At 47.8% G+C, this 20,061-nt stretch overlaps 1 protein-coding gene across 1 annotated transcript in view; it reads left to right on the top strand.

Moving 5' to 3' along the window:
* The window catches only part of stxbp4 (syntaxin binding protein 4), a 144,056-nt gene that overhangs the window by 103,689 nt on the left and 20,306 nt on the right, over positions 1-20,061 (top strand).

The following is a 20,061-nucleotide window of genomic DNA, read 5'->3' as shown; positions in this document are numbered from 1 at the left end:
TTTTTATCTATTGTGCTGTCCTACTGCTGCAAAACAACAAATTTCACGACATATGGCGGTGAATTTAAATCTGATTCTGACTGGGGGGTGGGGGTCGCGCGGGTAGGAGTGGTAATGTGGAATACTAGCCAGCAATCCTCATAAGGAATCAGGCAAAAGTCCTTTAGCCAGCGCGTGTACACAGGGTGCTCAACCTTTTTGAGAACGTGTGCCCAAGATGGCAGTAATCTTCTGAAGAAGAATCTCTCCCGTGAGCCTTTGTAATTTTGAAGATTATCATTGATTATTGAATTAGTAACAATAATTATGGACTTTATTTTTAAGGAAAAAGGATGAGTCCTGTTGCTTATTTACATCTAAGCATTGTTTAACTATTAATGAAAGTATAACAGAGACAGATGGAAATAAAGGAAGTATTTTACTAAACCTGTTCAAAAATTAATATTAATCTTTTAAAAAGACAGTTGAAAGAATAGCTTCATTTCTAAATGGTATTGTTATTGTAACTGCTTACTATTCAAATGCTGATGTGTACACCAGGTGTGTGAGGATTTCAAAATGTTTCATTCAACATCACGAGTTCTCGCAACCAATAGCTAGCGCCAGGCTGGCGTAAGACGTTTCCTGGGAAACATCTCTCCACTCTTGGGTTGTAAAAATATATCATCTGCTGCTCCAAATGTTGAAGGCCTCGACGGAATGGATGTGGAGTGGACGTTTCCTGTGGTAGGGAAGTCTAGGACCAGAGGACACAGCTTCAAAATAGAGGGACATCCATTTAGAATGGATATGAGGAGGAATTTCTGTAGCCAGAGTGGTGAATCTGTGGAATTGGTTGCTGCAGGCGGTTGTAGAAAATGTATTGGGTACATTTAAGGCATGGGTTATAGATTCTTCATTGGTCAGGGCACAAAGGGATACGGGGAGAAGGCAGGAGACTGGGGGCTGAGAGGAAAATTGGATCAGCCATGATGAAATGGTGGAGCAGACTCGATGGGCCAAATGGCCTAATTCTGCTCCTATATCTTATGGTCCTCATTTGGCAGTAAAGACAATCATTATATATCTTTTTATTATGGGTTTAAAAAATTGGGAGTGTTCGAGTTTCCTCACACATCGTGAATGGTCCCCAATGGCAGGGTCTTTGGGAGAGTGGATCCCGGACACAGTGATCAGTGTAAGTATGGATGCTTGATGGGTCAGTATGGACATGGTGGGCCGAAGGTCCTCTTTCCATGCTCAGTCTCTCCATGATGCTGTTAGCTTTAGGACACAGAGCAGAGAATTGGGATAAGTAGCTGTTTCTCATATAGGAAGTCTATAGATGTGGAGTTCCTCGAAGGCCGTGCTGCTGTGTCCGGCTATGTTCAGAGTGAGAGACACTCCAGTAACTACCTGCTGCTCTTTACTCTTTAAAGGACAGCCACTGCCCTTTAACCTTCCCTCTGAAGTTCAAATTACATGTATGTCACCATATACGACCCGGAGACTCATTTTCTTGCAGGCATTCACAAGAAACATAATAGAATCAACAAAAGGCCGCACCCAACAGGACAAACAAATAGCCAATGTGTAAATACTAAACAAATAAATATTGAGACCATGAGATGAAGAGTCCTTGAAAGTGAGTGAAATTGGGTGAGGTATCCCCTCTGTTTCAGGAGCCTGATGGTTGAGGGTAATAACTGTTCCTGACCCTAGTGGTGTGAGTCCTGAGGCTCCTGTACCACCTTCCTGATGGCAGCAGTGAGATGAGAGGCTGGGCTGGGTGGTGGGGGTCCCTGATGACGGATGCTGCTTTCCTGCACTACGCTCCGTGTAGGTGTGCCCAATGGTGGAATAGCTCCCTATTGGAATATCCATTACTCCCCCGACATTTCCCTCCACATCCCACCAGGCCCAAATTCTCTCCACCCCATTTATCATTGTCAATACTCACAAGTTTTGGTTTGAGTGGTTCTGTCCTTCCCCTGGGAAGGGTCAGAGTCTCGATGTCTGAGAGTCTGGGCCAGGAACTGGACGTTCGGGGTCTGTTATCTGTGAGTCTGAGAGTCTGGGCCAGGAACTGGATGTTCGGGGTCTGTTATCTGTGAGTCTGAGAGTCTGGGCCAGGAACTGGATGTTCGGGATCTGTTAACTGAGAGTCTGGGGCCAGGAACTGGACGTTCGAGGTCTGTTATCTGTGAGTCTGAGAGTCTGGGCCAGGAACTGGACGTTCGGGGTCTGTTATCTGAGAGTCTGGGCCAGGAACTGGACGTTCGGGGTCTGTTATCTGAGAGTCTGGGCCAGGAACTGGACGTTCGGGGTCTGTTATCTGAGAGTCTGGGCCAGGAACTGGATGTTCGGGGTCTGTTATCTGTGAGTCTGAGAGTCTGGGGCCACGGACCAGAGACCTGGAAGCAGCCTGCCCTGAGCTTGGACAAGTGTGTGTGTGTGTGTGTGTAAAGGGGCTTGTTTTGCTGTTGCTGCTGTTTGTGTTCTGCTGAACGTTGTGGGCATGCCACGTTGAATATGTGGCGACACTTGCGGGCTGCCCCCAGCACATCCTTGCGTGTGTTAGTCGTTAATGCAAACGACACAGTGCACAGTAGGTTTCAATGTACATGTGATAAATAAATCTGAAATCTGGCAAGGTTGTGCTGTATGTGCCTTGTTAACTGTGGACCAGTGTCACGGTTCCACACTGCGGAGGTTGTACACACTAGACGCCAGCACTCTGCACTGTGCCAGCGTCAGCAGTAACATCTTGTAATCATAACTGAGGTCAGACTCTTAAATGAGCCTTGTGAGCTGGATGTGTCTCTGAGACCTAGTGTTTGGTCTTTCATGGACCCCTGTCAAAAGACTGTTCATGAGATTTGAAACAAACTCAGGAGGCAGAGGAATCTGGAGCTTGAATATCCAAAACAGAGTAGATGTGCAGAGACATGGTGGCCAAGGTGATTCAGTTACATTCTCATTACTACCATCAGAAAAATGATTAAAGACTAGCTTTATTGTTACATGCACGTTGGAATACAACATTTGCCTCGACAACCAACCCCATCCGAGGATGTGCTAGGGCAGCCCGCCAATTATCGTCATGCTTCCGGTGCCAAAATAGCATGCCCACAACTATTAGGTCTTTGGAAGGTGGGAGGAAACTGCGGCACCCAGAGAATACCTGCACAGCTCGTACATTGTCTGTATGACCAGACAGACTCGGGAAAGAGGGGCAGGACCCACCCTCAATGTCTGACGAACAGCCTCTACCTCTCCACCATCAGAGTTATGAACACAAATTCTCTATTTTGCTCTGCTTTTGCACTATTTTTAATATATTTTCATTGTATCATATAGTAATTTTTTTATGTCTTGCACTGTACTGCTGCTGCAAAGCAACAAATTTTACAATATCATCATCATTATGTGCCACGTTGTACGACATGAGTGATCATAGTCTTTGAACGTGATTGTTCTTGGGAAATTTTTCCACAGAAGTGGTTTGCCATTGCCTTCTTCTGGTCAGTGTCTTTACAAGACGGGTGACCCCAGCCATTATCAATACTCTTCAGAGATTGTCTGCCTGGTGTCAGTGGTCGCATAACCAGGACTCGCGATGTGTACTGGCTGCTCGTACGACCATCCACCACCTGCTCCCATGGCTTCACATGACCCTGATCAGGGGGGCTAAGCAGGTGCTCCACCTTGTCCAAGGGTGACCTGAAAGCTAGCAGAGGGAAGAAGAGTCCTACACTTCCTTTGGTGGAGATGTATCTCCACCCCACCATCTCATATGTCCGTGATAAAACCTCATTCTGATTCTGAATCATGGACACTCAGTAAAGGTTGTAAATCAGATAAGGATGTGTTCCAGCATCAATACAACACCAGAGAATGGGTGAGGAAAATGGACTTTCGAGTCGAACCTTCATATGGGCGGAAGGATTTGAGGGAATGGGTTTAAAATGAACTGGGGTGGAATTTACCTGGAACCTCAGGGGCAATTTTTTTCACCCAGAGAGTGGCTAATATATGGAAGTGGTTGAGGTGGACACGTTGGTCAGGGTTGTTCCTTCCCAGGTGTCTGTGACACACAAGGCTGGGCAGTACTATACGGAGAGCAGGCTGGTGCTCACGTAGCAGGCTCCCCCTCTCCACAAAGCTGATGAATCCAAAGGAACAGCAAACACCGATACAGTTTGACATCACTGACTGCCTTAGGGACTCCAGCTCTGGATTTTTCCTCGGGGTTTACTCCCGAAGCCTTCCCCACAAGTGGGTATAGCCATGAGGCTGCGGACGTTTGAGATCCGAGTTTTCCTTCTAGCTGAGTTGACGAGCCTGCTTTGCCGAAAGCAACTGGCTTAAAGGCACCAGTAACCCACCTTTGCCCCATCTCCTGTCAGTAAAAACAGTTCTGTTGGGCTTAGTAGCTAAGCCACACGTGAAGGCCAGGAGCTGGACTTGGTTGTTAGAGGCTATTTGAGACACACACCATTGGGAGCATTTAACAAGTAGTGGAAGCTTGTCCCCATTACCACCCCCGGCTATAACAACCGTAAGGTTGTTATATGGGTTAGGGTTAGGTTGCATTCACAACATTTAAGAGATACTTGGGCAGGTACAGGGATAGGAAAGGTTAAAGAGATCCACTTCGCTGTGCCAGACACTGACAAATGGATCTCAGATGGGATCTGATGGATCTCTGATGAAGAGCCGTTAGCTGCTTGGGTTACAAACACATGAACTTTACCTCTGGGTTCAGTCTCTGTGCTCTGGCCCCGTTCCATGGACGAACAGACCCAACCTGAGGTGATTGCTCAGATGTTCTTCCCCTGCCTGTGCCTGGCATAGACCCACTCAGCTTCAGAGCTGCCTGCTCCGCCAGACATCTGACAATACTTGGAATGCTGCTGCATTAATTTATCTTTTCTTCCAGTTAATATGATTCCTATCCCAAAACCGGTGATTCTGTACTGGATCCACCTGATGATCTGGAGACCAAAAGATGTTGGAGCAGAATTTGGCCATTTGCCCCATTGAGTCTGATCTGCTATTCTATCATGGCTGATTTATTGTCCCTCTCAACGCCATTCTGCTGCCTTCTCCCTGTAACTTTTGACCCCCTGACTATCAACCTCTGCTTTAAAAAAAAACCCCAATGACTTGCTACAGACACAGCCATCTGTGGAAATGAATTCCACCGATTCACTACCCTCTGGCTAACGAAATTCCTCCTCTTCTCCGTTCTAAATATACATCCCTCTATTCTATGTTTGTGCCCTGTGGTTCTGGACTCTCCCACCATTGGAAATACCCTCTCCACTTCCATTCTATTGAAGCCTTTCAATATTCGATATGTTTCACTGAGATCCCCCATCATTCTTCTAAGCTCCAGAGTGTACAGGCCCAGAGTCATCAAATGCTCCTCATGTGTTAACCCTTTTATTCCTGGAATCATTCTCATGAACGTCCTCTTGACTCTCTCCAATGCCAGAACATCTTTTATTAGGTACTTAATCAATAAGGGCATGAAATGTTATGGGGAGAAGGCAGGAGAATGGGGTTAAGAGGGATAATAAATCAGCCATGGTGGAATGGTAAAGCAGACTCGATGGACTGAATGGCCTAATTCTGCTCCTCTGTCTTATGGTCTTACAGACAACGAGCTCAGGGCCTTGAGTGAGTGGGACTGTGACCCAGGAGACGAGCAGATTTGGACAGTCTCCTCGTTACAAGGGGGAAAGTTGAGTCAGAGTGGAGGGGTCAGCTCTGTATGAGAACCCCAGCAGCATTGTGACTAAAATGGGACTTCTGCAGGGAAAATGCTCACATCTTAATGAAGGTTTAGAGATGAGGTCCACAGCTTAGCTCAGACATTTTTTTTAGATTATGAGAACACTCAGTCCTCTTTTATTGTCATTTAGAAATGCATACATGCATTAAGAAATGATACAATGTTCCTCCGGAGTGATATCACAGAAAACAGGACAAACCAAAGACTAGCACTGACAGAACCACATAATTATAACATATAGTTACAGCAGTGCAAAGCAATACCATAATTTGATGAAGAACAAACCATGGGCATGGTAAATAAAGTCTCAAAAGTCCCCGAGTCGATCGACTCCCGAGTCCCCAATAGCAGCCGGCAAAAGGGAGAAACTCCCTGCCATAAACCTCCAGGCACTGTCAACTTGCCAATACCTTTGGAAGCAGCCGACTACAGTTGACACTGAGTCCATCCGTCGGAAAACTTCGAGCTTCCGACCAGCCTCTCCGATACAGCCTCCCGAGCGTCATCCTCTGCCGAGCGCCTTCGACCTCGCCCCGGCTGCTGAAACACGCAAAGCCGAGGATCTCAGGGCCTTCTGCTCCGGAGATTCCGGTTACCACACAGTAGCAGCGGCAGCAAAGCGGGCATTTCAGAAGTTTCTCCAGATGTTCCTCTGTACTCTCATGTTCGTCTCCATCAAATCAGAATTGTGCACGGTCCCCTACTTGACAGATTACAGATATCATTCACCGGAGAGGCCGCGCGCGCTGCCATCCGCGCCGCTATCTTCTCCTCCTCCTTCAATTTCTGCCCAGTGACTGAGCAACTGTGGAAATCTCAGACACTGCCAGCATAAGGGGGCGTGAAAGCCCATGGCCACACCTTAGATGGATCGTCGGCAGGTCCTTTCATTACGCGTGCACCATTGCCCTCTGAATTAGTGCAACAGCAGAGGTGCAGAGCTTGGGTGTTTTTTAGTCTCGGTGATTTCTGGCACCAACGTACCCTCATACTCTGTATAAAGTTCAAAGTATATTTATTATCAAAGTATGTATCCATCATACAACCTTTAGCTTTGTCTCCTTGCAGGCAGCCATAAAGCAAAGAAGCCCAAAAGAACCCATAAAAAATGACCGTCAAACATCCACTGTACAGAGGTTAAAGAAAAGCAAATCGTGCAACAATGAAAGTAGGCAAATCGCATTCAGCACAAAAGTGAGTCCAGAGACACGAAGCCCGGAGCAGCTGACAGCCTCAGTCAGTCCAGCACAGGGCTGAGTAAACGTCGTGGAGCAGTGAACAGAACTGCCCTCAGTAACCAGGTTACTCCAATGCCAGCTAATCCCCAGAGCAGAACTGCACTCAGCCCATCAGAAAGCTTCCCTTCGTCCTATCCATCCCTCCCCCATCCTCTCTGCTGCTAAAGATTAACCTGCCTTCTCTTTTTCCCACTTCTGACAAAGGATATGTATCCTCAAAGGTAACAGGTCTCCCCTCTCCACGCAAGTCTGACACAGTAGCATCACAGTTAATGTAATGCATAACAGTGCCAGCACTTGGTGTTTGCTTCCTGCTGCTGTCTGTAAGGGGTTTGTACATTCTCCGCTTCCTCCCGCATTCCAAAGACGTACAGGTTAGGGTTAGTACGTTGTGGGCGTGCTATGTTGGCGCTGGAACGTGTGGTAACCCAGCACGTTCATGGGTTATATTGATCGTTAACGCAGTGGGCGTGCTATGTTGGCGCTGGAACGTGTGGTAACCCAGCACGTTCATGGGTTATATTGATCGTTAACGCAGTGGGCGTGCTATGTTGGCGCTGGAACGTGTGGTAACCCGGCACGTTCACAGGTTATATTGATTGTTAACGCAGTGGGCGTGCTATGTTGGCGCTGGAACGTGTGGTAACCCAGCACATTCACAGGTTATATTGATTGTTAACGCAGTGGGTGTGCTATGTTGGCGCTGGAACGTGTGGTAACCCAGCACATTCACCGGTTATATTGATTGTTAACGCAGTGGGTGTGCTATGTTGGCGCTGGAACGTGTGGTAACCCAGCACATTCACCGGTTATATTGATTGTTAACGCACACACAGCATTTCACTGGTTTTCGATGTACAATTAATAAATCTGATTCTAAATCCTAAATCAGATGGGTTTTTGCTTTAATTAAAATCAAACCTTTCTTGCTTCGACCTCTGGGGTTTGTTTGCATAATTACTCTTTCCTGTTTAATAATTGCAGCAATCTATTTGCCTGTATGAATATGCTGCCTGCTGGTTACTGAGCGAGCTGTAAATATAATTCTAGATTGGAGACGGGGCCACAGATATACAGGGTTGAATCCTTAGCTGGATGGCTCCCGAGCTGTTCTTGGTACCTCTGAATGACCTTGGCTATGAGAACAGTTAATCTGTCCTCACCCCTCACTCCCATTCCTATCTGCCTCACACATCTGATTCAGATTCAGATTTATGTATCACGTACATCAAAGCATACAGTGAAATGTGTTGTGAAACACAGTCCAAGGAGGTGCTGGGGGCAGTGCACAGGTGTTGCCACACTCCAGCACTAACATAGCATGCCCATAACTTAGTAACCCTAACCTGTACGTGTTTGCAGTGTGGAAGGAAACCCACACAGTCACAGGGAGAACATACAAGTGTCTTACAGACGGTGGAGGGAATTGAACCCCAATCTTACAGCAAGCACTGTAGAGCATAACGCTAACTGCTATGCCTCTTGCCTCTCTGACCCTGTGTTGTCAGAGGGCTGTGCAGGTTGGCAGTGGATCTTTGCACGGCAGATGTTAGGCAGCTCATTCCCTTATCTGCTTCAGTGAAGGAGTCGCGAGCGGGCGCCCAAGTGAGCAGGTACATTGGTGTTGCCTGCTCAGTAACTGAGGTTGGGGTGACCTTGGTTCTGCACTGGAGAGAGTGCGGATTGATCACTTGCCGTTTGGCTTGTGGAGTAGATTGTCTCCAGCAGAGAGCTGGCTGGGGGCGAAGTGTAACAATGCACCAAAAGGTTAGAGAAACGACTACATGCTGTTGGCAGGTTTTTCCAAGGTCACTAAGACAGCTTGTACCAGGAACTGTGTCATTACTGTGGCCATCTGCACCAGCCTTTATTAGCTCTATGTGTCACATCGAAACAGACAGTGAAATGCATCGTTTGCGTCAACGACCAACTCTGTCCGACGATGTGCTGGGGCAGCCCGCAAGTGTCACCATGCGTCGGGCACCAACCCGGCATGCCCACAACTAACTAACCCCTATGTCTTTGGAATGTGTGAGGAAACTGGAGCACCAGAGGAATCCCACGTGGTCATAGGAAGAAAGTGCTCCCTACTGAGAATGGGGGGAATCGAACCCTGATCGCTGCTCTACCATGCTGCTAACACAGTAGTGAGACACTTGTCAGTACGTTCACTATTTACATAGTTTGCTGTCCTGTACACAATCATCCCGCTGTCTGCATATTCACTCGCCTTTTGCCTCGTTCTGTTGGGCCATGATTCAGTCTCGGTGGATTACTAACAGTGTGAGCAGTGCGGATAAACAATAAGGTGCAAGACCAGAACGAGCTAGACGGTGGGGTCAGTAGGGAGCCATTCAGTAGTCTTATAACAGCAGGGTAGAAACTGTCCTTGAGCCTGGCGGTATGCACTTCCAGGGTTTTGTACCCTCTGTCCGATGGGAGAGGAAAGAAGAGAGGATGTCCAAGGTTGGTGTTGTGTTTAATTATGCTGGCTGCTTTACTGAGGCAGCAAGAAGTACAGACAGAGTCCATGAAAGGGTGGTTTGTTTCTGTGAGGTGCTGAGCTGTGTCCACAACTCTCTGCAGTTTCTTGTAGACTCGGCCAGAGCCCTGATGTATCCAGAGATAGGATGCTTTCTACGGTGATAAGGGTTGACGGGGACATACCGAATTTCTGTAGCCTCCTAAGGAAGTAGAGGTGTTGGTGCACTTTCTTGGCTGTGACGTCTTCGTGGTTGTCTAGGACAGGCTGCTGACGATATTCACTCCTAGCACTTGAAGCTCTCAGCCTCGACACCATTGATGTGGACAGGAGGGTGTGCACTGCCCCTTCCTCTGGCCAGGCGGCGATGAGTGTGCGGGGAGTGGAGTAGGAGACTGAGGCTGCAACCTTGCGGAGCACTGGCTGTGGTCAGTCGGTCAGGAAATTTAGGATCCAGTTGCAGAGGGAGGGGTAGCCTCCCAGAGTTCTGGCTTTGGGGATGAGTTTGCTTGGAATGATAAAGATCAAATCAAATCCACAAGGATTATGCTGAGGAAGCCTGCAATTGTCACCATGCTTCTGGCACCAACATAGCACGCCCACAACTTAATAACCCTAGCCCTTTGGACTATGGGAGGAAACTGGAGCACCTGGAGGAAACCCAGGTGCTCATGGGGACAACGTATAAACTCCTTACAGATGGCGATGGGAATCGAACCCCGATCAGGGATTGCTGGCACTGTAAAGCAATTGCACTAACTGCTATGCTACTGTGCCACGCAGTATAGTATTGAAGACAGAACTGTAGTCAATGAGCAATAGGGATTCCAGTCTGGAGATCAAGAATGCTACAAGAGGTGCAGGTATGATCTCCGGAAAGCCATCTCACAGGTGAAGTGGAGATCGCGGACCAGACTGGCATCAGCGAGGGACACTCGACAGCTGTGGCAGGGTTTGAAAGCCATAACCTCCTACAAGTTAAATCTAGCAACAGAGGGAACAGCAGAACTTCACTTCCAGATGAGCTCAATGCCGTCTCCGCTCGCTTTGAGCACCAGAACGGGGAGGAACCATCACACACTCCCCATGTCTCCCAATGAACCTTCGTTCTCAGTATCTGAAAATGATGTGCAGCAGTCTGCCTTCAAGAGAGTGAGTCCAAGGAAAGCATTTGGTCCGGACGGAGGACCTGGCCGAGGACTGCAGACCTGTGCTGACCAACTGGCTGGTGTATTCACAGATATCTTCAACCTCTCGCTCCAGCAGAGTATGGAACCAACCGGCTTCAAACAGGCTTCAGTCATACCGGTGCTCAAGAAGAACATGGTGAGCTGCCTCAAAAACTGTCACCAGTGGCACTTACGTCCACAGTGATGAAGTGTTTGAGAGGCTGGTGTTGAAACATATCAGCTCCTGTCTGAATGGCGACTTAGATCTGATTTGAATTGCCCACTGGAACAGGTCCACAACAAATGCCATCTCATTGGCTTTTCACACAACCCTGGAACATCTGGACAGCAAATATTCATACATCAGGATGCTCTTTATCGATTACAGCTCAGCATTAAATACCAACTCCCCTCAAAAGTAGTCAGTTAACTCCGAAACCCCCTTGTGCAATTGGATCCTGGGTTTCCTCTCTTGCAGACCCCAGTCAGTTCGGATTGGCAAGGGCATCTCCTCCACAATCTCCATCAGCACAGGAGCACCACAGGGATGTGTGCTTAGTCCCCTGCTCTACTCACTTTACACCCGTGACCGTGTGGCTAAGTACAGCTCCAACACCATATTCAAGTTTGCTGATGACTCCACTGTGGTGGGCTGTATCAAAGGTGGTGATGAATCAGCAAACAGGAGGGAGATTGAAAATTTGGCCTCGTGTTGTAATAACAACAACCTCTCACTCAGTGTCAACAAGTTCAAGGAACTGATTGTCGGCCTCAGGAGAGGGAAACCAGAGGTCCATGAGCCAGTACTCATCGGAGGATCAGAGATGGAGAGGGTCAGTAACTTTAAATTCCTGGCTGTCACTATCTCAGAGGACCTGTCCTGGACACTTCACATAAACGTAATTGCAAAGAAAGCACGACAGCACCTCTGCTTCCTCAGGAGTCTGCAGAGATGCAGCATGTCATCGAAAACCGTGGCAAGCTTTATAGATGTGTGGTGGAAAGTGTGCTGACCAGCCCAAGGCGGCCTGGTATGGGAACACCGGTGTGTTTGAGCGGAAAATCCTACAAAAACTGGTAGATTCAGCCAGGTAAATCCCTCCCACCACTGAGCACATTTACATGAAATGCTACAGTGGAAAAGCAGAAAACATCATCAAAGATCCTCACCACCCAGGCCATGCTCTTTCCTCACTGCTGCCATCAGGTAGAAGGTACAGGAGCCTCAGGACTCACACCACCAGGTTCAACAACAGTTACTACCCCTCAACCATCAGGCTCTTGATCAAAAGGGGATAACTACACTCATTCTGTTTCTGCTGTTCCCACAACCAATGGCCTCACTTTAAGGACTCTTTGTCTTGTTATTTCATGCTCTCATTATTTATTGCTATTTATTTATCTTTGCATTACAGTTTGCTTTGCATTGATCCTGTTTACAGTTACTGTTCTATAGATTTGCTGAGTATGCCCGCAGAAGAAGAATCTCAGGGTTGTATGAGGTGACATGTATGCACTCTGATAATAAATTTACAGCATCAGAAGAATTTTTTAATGCTATTGTGGCCACGATATTAAAGACACTATTCATATTTTGATACTTCAAGTGAATTATTGTAGTATTTTCTTAACTATGTTTTAAATCATCATCATTACGTGCCCTGTCATATGATGTGAGCGATCATAGTCTTTCCATGACCATAATTGTTCTTGGCAAATTTTTCTTCTGGGCAGTGCCTTTACAAGACAGGTGACCCCAGCCATTATCAAAACTCTTCAGAGATTGTCTGCCTGGTGTCAGTGGCCGCATAACCAGAACTTGTGATCTGCACCGGCTGCTCCCATGGTTTCACGTGGGGGTGGGGGATAAGCAGGTGCTACACCTTGCCTAAGGGTGACCTGCAGGCTAGTGGGGGGAAGGAGCACCCTACACCTCCTTTGTTTGAGAGGTATCTCCACCTCACCATCCAGCTGTTTTAAAGCCAAAAAGTTATTCCATTGTCCCGGACAAATCCCAATTAAACCATAAGACGTAAGAGCTGAACTAAGCAATTCTGCCCATCGAATCTTATTTCTTCAGCGGTTTGATAGGGGCACAACTGCGCAAGCGCGTGGATGTCAGCCAGTGAGAACAGCGAGAAGAGTTTAAAAGGAGACAACTTTATAGAGCGGGTTTTGAAGTAGACGGAGACAGAGTAAGAAGGCTTTGGCTCAATGGGTCTTCGGCGATAACGGGCTGAGGCCAGGTAGGTTGCCTGTGTAGAATACAAACAGGAAGTATGTGTGTGAGGCCGGTGTTCTGTGCTCGGTGTCAGATGTGGGAAGTCTTGGAGCCAGGTGCGTTGAGCTGCAGCTCCTTAGGGACCGTGTTAAGGAACTGGAGATGCAGCTTGATGACGTTCGTCTTGTCTGGGAAAGTGAGGAGGTGATAGAGAGGAGCTCTAGGCAGGTAGTCACACCGGGACCTGGGGAGACAGATAGGTGGGTAACAGTCAGGAGAGGGAAGGGCAGTAGTCAGATGTAAGAGAGTACCCCTGTGGCTGTACCCCTTGACAATAAGTACTCCTGTTTGAGTACTGTTGGGGGGGACAGCCTACCTGGGGGAAGCAAAAGTGGCCGTGCCTCTGGCACAGAGTCTGGCCCTGTGGCTCAGAAGGGTAGGGAAAGGAAGAGGATGGCAGCAGTGATAGGGGACCCTATAGTTAGGGGGTCAGACAGGCAATTCTGTGGACGCAGGAAAGAAGCACAGATGGTAGTTTGCCTCCCAGGTGCCAGGGTCCAGGACGTTTCTGATTGCGTCCATGATATCCTGAAGTGGGAAGGAGAACAGCCAGAGGCCGTGGTACATATTGGTACCAACGACATAGGCAGAAAAAGGGAGGAGGTCCAGAAAGCAGATTACAGGGAGTTAGGAAGGAAGTTGAGAAGCAGGACCTCAAAGGTAGTCATTTCGGGATTACTGCCTGTGCCACGACAGTGAGTATAGGAATAGAATGAGGTGAAGGATAAATGTGTGGCTGAGGGATTGGAGCAGGGGGCAGGGATTCAAATTTCTGTATCATTGGGACCTTTTTTGGGGCAGGAGTGACCTGTACAAAAAGGACGGGTTGCACTTGAATCCCAGGGGGACCAATATCCTGGCAGGGAGGATTGCTAAGGCTACTGGGGAGAGTTTAAACTTGGATTGCTGGGGGATGGGAACCAAACTGAAGAGATGGAGGAAGAGGAGGTTGGCTCACAAATAGAGAAAGCTTGGAGACAGTGCAAGAGGGAGGATAGGCAGGTGATAGAGAAGGGATATACTCAGACTGATGGTTTGAGATGTGTCTATTTTAATGCAAGGAGTATTATCAGTACTTGGAGCTATGATGTTGTGGCCATTACAGAGACTTGGATGTCTCAGGAGCAGGAGTGGTTACTTTGAGAGCCAGGCTTTAGATGTTTCAGAAAGGACAGGGAGGGAGGCAGAAGAGGTGGGGGTGTGGCAGTTGATCAGAGATAGTGTCACAACTGCAGAAAAGGAGGAAGACATGGAGGGATTGTCTACAGAGTCTCTGTGGGTGGAAGTTAGGAACAGGAAGGGGGGAAATAACTCTACTGGGTGTTTTTTATAGACCACCCAATAGTAACAGGGATATCGAGCAGCGGATAGGGAGACTGATTCTGGAAAGGTGTAATAATAACAGGGTTGTCATTGTGGGAGCTTTTAATTTCCCAAATATCGATTGGCATGTCCCTAGAGCAAGGGGTTTAGATGGGGTGGAGTTTGTTAGATGTGTTCAAGAAGGTCTCTTGCCACAATATGCAGATAAGCCCACAAGAGGAGAGGCTGTACTTGATCTGGTATTGGGAAATGAACCTGGCCAGGTGTCAGATCTCTCAGTGGGAAAGCATTTTGGAGATAGTGATCACAATTCTATCTCCTTTACCATAGCATTGGAGAGGGATAGGAACAGACAAGTTAGGAAAGCATTTAATTGGAGTAGGGGAAATATGAGGCTATTAGGCAAGAAGTTGGAAGCATAAATTGGGAACAGATGTTCTCAGGGAAATGTACGGAAGAAATGTGGCAAATGTTCTAGGGATATTTGCGTAGAGTTCTGCATAGGTACGTTCCAATGAGATAGGGAAAGGATGGTAGGGTACAGGAACCGCAGTGTACAAAGGCTGTTGTAAATCTAGCCAAGAAGAAAAGAATGCTTACGAAAGGTTCAAAAAACTAGGTAATGATAAAGATCTAGAAGATTATAAGGCTAGCAGGAAGAAGCTTAAGAAAGAAATTAGGAGAGCCAGAAAGGGCCATGAGAAGGCCTTGGCGGGCAGGATTAAGGAAAACCCCAAGGCATTCTACAAGTATGTGAAGAACAAGAGGATAAGACATGAGAGAATAGGACAAATCAAGTGTGACAGTGGAAAAGTGTGTATGGAACCGAAGGAGATGGCAGAGATACTTAATGAGTACTTTGCTGTGTACATACATCTACTGATGCTTCTGGACACATCTTCAGTGATGTTCCTGGAATCATCGGGTGTTTCGGGTCTTTCAACATCATACAACCTCCTCCAGGTGACCCAGCCGGGGCTGATCAGACCCCAGCTTGTGTCCAGATGGCTAGCTACTTATAACTCCATGGCTCCCCTCATTTGAGCCACAGCCATCGTGAGGCCCTCTCTGCCGCATCGGTGGTACTGCGGATGGCTCTCCTCTTCCTCTCTCCCTCGATGCCCAAAATGCTGAAGGCTCTAACTAAAGAATGGGCTATGAATCCCCTATAACCAACCTCTACTGGGAGACACCTCGCTTTCCATCCAGCCTGCTGACAGTTGCTGACTTCAGCGCTTTCATCTCCTGCCTGATGTTGTGGATCCTCAATGCTCTTTGGTTCTTCGAGTAAGATGTTTTGGAGCCTTCCTTCTCCTCTTCTCCGAACCGTTCAGCTGCGATACTGACAATAATTGTTGTCATGGCTTGCAGCTTCCTATCAACCCCTCCCTTCGCCGTTGCCTCCAGAATTTGGTTAACATCGTCATCAAACTGCTTCCACAGTGAAGTCATGTTAGCTGCAGGCCATTTGATCCGCCTCCTGTTTGACTTCATGTTCGAGGGATTAGTTTACAACACTTGAAGGTTCCGGGCACAATGGGGTGACTCCAGGCCTGGCCCCTCCTTCGTCTCACCAGGTTGGACACCTGGGCGTTGTGCTGCTCCTGCTCCCGCCAGACACTTCATCCTTGCTTGGTGGATCTTCAAGCCGCGATCGTTCTTGCAGATTTTGCCACATGCACACTGCTTCCTCATCGTCGTTTGTTCATTGCCTGGGTCTGATGTCATTGTGTCCATCCGACTGGGATGCTCATCCTCCCCCCTTCTCGGGCACCCCTGGGGGTATCTTTTCCTTAGATTCTTTGTAGCTTTTGTGGGGGTCCTCCTCTCAGAGGACGCAGATTGGGTTGCCAGCCTGTTCTGCCCTGGTTGCCATCTCTCCGGGCTGTCACTGCCAGTATTCACTATGGAAAAGGATCTTGGCGATTGTAGGGATGACTTCAAGCGGACTGAAAAACTTGAGCCTGTAGATACTAAGAAAGAGGATGTGCTGGAGCTTTTGGAAAGCATCAAGTTGGATAAGTCACTAGGACCGGACGAGATGTACCACAGGCCACTGTGGAAGGCGAGGGAGGAGATTGCTGAGCCTCTGGCGATGATCTTTGCATCATCAGTGGGGACGGGAGAGGTTCCGGAGGACTGGAAGATTGTGGATGTTGTTCCATTATTCAAGAAAGGGAGTAGAGATAGCCCAGGAAATTATAGACCAGTGAGTCTTACTTCAGTGGTTGGTAACTTGATGGAGAAGATCCTGAGAGGCAGGATTTATGAACATTTGGAGAGGCATAATATAATTAGGAATAGTCAGCATGGCTTTGTCAAAGGCAGTTTGTGCCTTACGTGCCTGATTGAATTTTTTGAGGATGTGACTAAACACATTGATAAAGATAGAGCAGTAGCTGTAGGGGATATGGATTTGACAAGGTAACCCATGCAAGGCTTATTGAGAAAGTAAGGAGGCATTGGACCCAAGGAGGCATTGCTTTGTGGATCCAGAACCGGCTTGCCCACAGTGTGGTTGTAGACAGGTGATATTCTGCGTGGAGGTCGGTCATCAGTGGTGTGCCTCTGGGATCTGTCCTGGGACCCCTGCTCTGTGTGATTTTTATAAATGACCTGGATGAAGAAGTGGAGGGATGGGTTAATAAATTTACTAATGACACAAAGGTCGGGGTGTTTTAAGGTGCATGGAAGAGAAGATATCGGGGTAAGATTTTATGCAGGGAGTGGTGAGTACATGGAATGGGCTGCCGGCGACGGTGGTGGAGGCGGATACGACAGGGTCTTTTAAGAGACTCCTGGACAGGTACATGGAGCTCAGGAAAAATAGAGGGCTATGGGTAAGCCTAGGTAATTTCTAAGGTAAAGCCATGTTCAGCAGAGTTTTGTGGGCGGAAGGGCCTATATTGTGCTGTAGGTTTTCTATGTTCTATGTTTCTATGAATCAGCTCCATTATTCCATCACAATTGATTTATTTTCCCTCTCAACCCCTTTATCCCCGTAACCTTTGACACCCTGACCATAATCAAGAACTAATCTTGCTAATCAAGAACCTATCAACCTCTCCCTTAAATATACCTAGTGACTTGGCCTGCACAGTTGTCTGTGGTAATGAATTCCACAGATTCACCACCCTCTGGCTGAAGACATTTTTCTTCATCTCTGTTCTACATGGACGTCCCTCAATTCTGAGGCTGTGCCCTCTGGTCCAAGACTCCCCCACTACAGGAAATATCCTCTGCACATCCATTCTATCCGGGCCTTTCAATATTTAGAAGGTTTCAATGAGATACTCCTCATTCTTTTAAACTCCAGTGGGTACAGGCCTAGAGCCTCATACGTTACCCTTTCATTTCTGGGATCATTCTCATGACCCTCCCTTGGAGCCCCACCCACGACAGCTCACCCTTTCGTAGATAAGAGGCCCAACCTGTTTATAGTACAGGTGCCTTATAAAGCCTCAGCATTACATCCTTGTTTTTATATTCCAGACCTCTCAAAACGAATGCTAACATTGCATTTGCCTTCTTTATTAACGACTCAGTCTGTAAGTTCACCTTTAGGGAATCCTGCACGACGACTGTCAACTCGCTTTGCACCTTTGATTTTTGACGAGTTCCTTGTAACTATTTTTAACTTTGAAAATGCATCCAGATTTTCCAAAAATAATGCCTTCCTCTGCAGTTCCTGGAATTCCGCCTGGAATATTAAAAGGAAGCTGTCTGTGCTGTGGGCAGAGGCATCCTTCAGAGCTCTACAGCATCGATCACAGAAGCTCTATCAAATCAGAATTCCACACCAGGTTTTAGAACCAGGACACAAAGGTTTGGTTAGTGACGTGGGATTTCTATCTTACACTGATTGTTCTATTTATTATAAATTATTATAATTGCACATTGCAGATTTAGATGGAGGCATCACATAAAGATTTTCACTCCTCATGTATGTGAAGGATGTAAGAAATAAAGTCAATTCAATTCAAGGCGGAAGCTGCTTTTGCAGGGCTCAAACAGCGGTTCAGGACGTTTTGGTCACACCCGACCCGTCCCTTCATTGTGGAGGTGGATGCCTTGGATGTCAGGGTGGGTGCAGTGTTGTCTCAACAGGCACCTTTGGGCAATAAATTGCACCCGTGTGCATTCCTTTGCAGGCAATTATCCCCGGCAGAGGTGAAGTACGACATCGGAAATAGAGAGCTGCTCGCGGTCAAGTTGGCTCTAGAGGAATGGTGTCACTGGCTCGAGGGGACCAAGAACCCTTTTATCATATAGATGGATCACTAGAACCTGGCTTATATGCAGGAGGCCAAGCAGACCAGTTGGTCTCTTTTCCTTAACCATTTTCATTTCATCCTGACCTGTCGACCGAGATCTAAGAACCAGAAGTGTGTCAGTTGGACAAACTCTAACGAGAAAAGCCGCCTACCGCCATTTTTCCCCTAAGCCAAGGTGATAGAGCCTATTCACTGGGGGATCGGCATGCTTGTTTGCCAGGGTCAGGTGCAAGGGGAGATTCCTCAGAATGGGCCTTCCAGTCGGCTGTTCGTCCCTTGTCCCAGGGGGTCTCAGGTTCTTCGATGGGGACGTGCATCGAGAATGGCATCTCACCATGGGATTGCCAGGACCATTGAGTTCATTCAGAGAAGATATTGGTGGCCTGGAATGGTGAGGGAGGTCTGTACCTACGTACTGGCATGCACCCATAACAAAGAGTTCCAAACACAGCCACAGGGGCTCCTCCGCTCTCTGCCTGTTCCGGACAGACCAGGGGCACACCTCTCCATGGGCTTTGTCATAAATTTTCCTCTTTCCAAGGGAAAGACTGTTATCATGGTAATTGTGGATCATTTCTTTCGAAGGCCTGGAAGTTCATCGCCTTGGACAAACGTCCATCTGTGGCAGAGACGGCGGAGATTGTCCTGCAGCAGGTCTTCAGGATCCATGGTTTTCCGGTGGATATTGTATTGGACCGTGATACGCAATTTGCATCATGTTTCTGGAGGCGTTTTGCAAACAGCGAGCCTTTCCTCTGGGATTCACCCACAGTTCAACATCAGCTGGAGCGAGTGAACCAAGATATGGGGTCACCCACAACACATTATGGCATTCGGCACAGGGGATGCCTCCTTTCGAATGCCAATTTGGGTATTCTCCACCACTCTTCCCTGAGCAAGAGGCGGAGGTTGAAAATCGGCTGAAAATCTCATCTGACACTACAAGAACAGATGGACTGGGGCGAGGGAGATTAGAAGGCTGCAGTAAAGGTTAACTGCAAGAGAAGATAAGGACTAGATTTTCAGCGTGGGCAACAGGTCTGGCTGTCGACCCAGGATTTGCCTCTCCAGGTGGTATCTAGGAAATTGGCACCCTTCAGGATTCTCAGGACAGTAAACCCGGTGGTCTACACCTTGCAACTCCACAAGACCCTCAGGATCAATCCCATTTTCCACGGTTCCAACAGCCCGTTAACCTCACCACCATCAGCCCCATCGCCATCCAGGTTTGGTGACGGGGAGCAGGTTTTCACTGTGAGAGGAATTTTGGACTGGCATACTGTTCGAGGTATTCGGCAGTACTCTGTGGACTGGGAAGGATTCAGACCGGAAGAGACAGCTTGGATCCAGCTCTCATCCGTGACTACAATCACCGTCTCTCTGAGTAGCCAGGGCCGTCAGGAGTCAGCCCTAGGGGATGTGGTCCTGTTACGACACGTACCCATCCGTGCCAGCTTCTGAGGTTGAGACGCTCCGACTCCCTGGAATATGGATAGCTGGTGCAGCTCCTTTAAA

Source organism: Mobula hypostoma, chromosome 22 (genome assembly GCF_963921235.1).
Source record: "Mobula hypostoma chromosome 22, sMobHyp1.1, whole genome shotgun sequence".
Taxonomy (NCBI): Eukaryota; Metazoa; Chordata; class Chondrichthyes; order Myliobatiformes; family Myliobatidae; genus Mobula; species Mobula hypostoma.
Note: the sequence above shows the minus strand (reverse complement) of the source record. Positions and strands in the feature narration are given on the sequence as shown.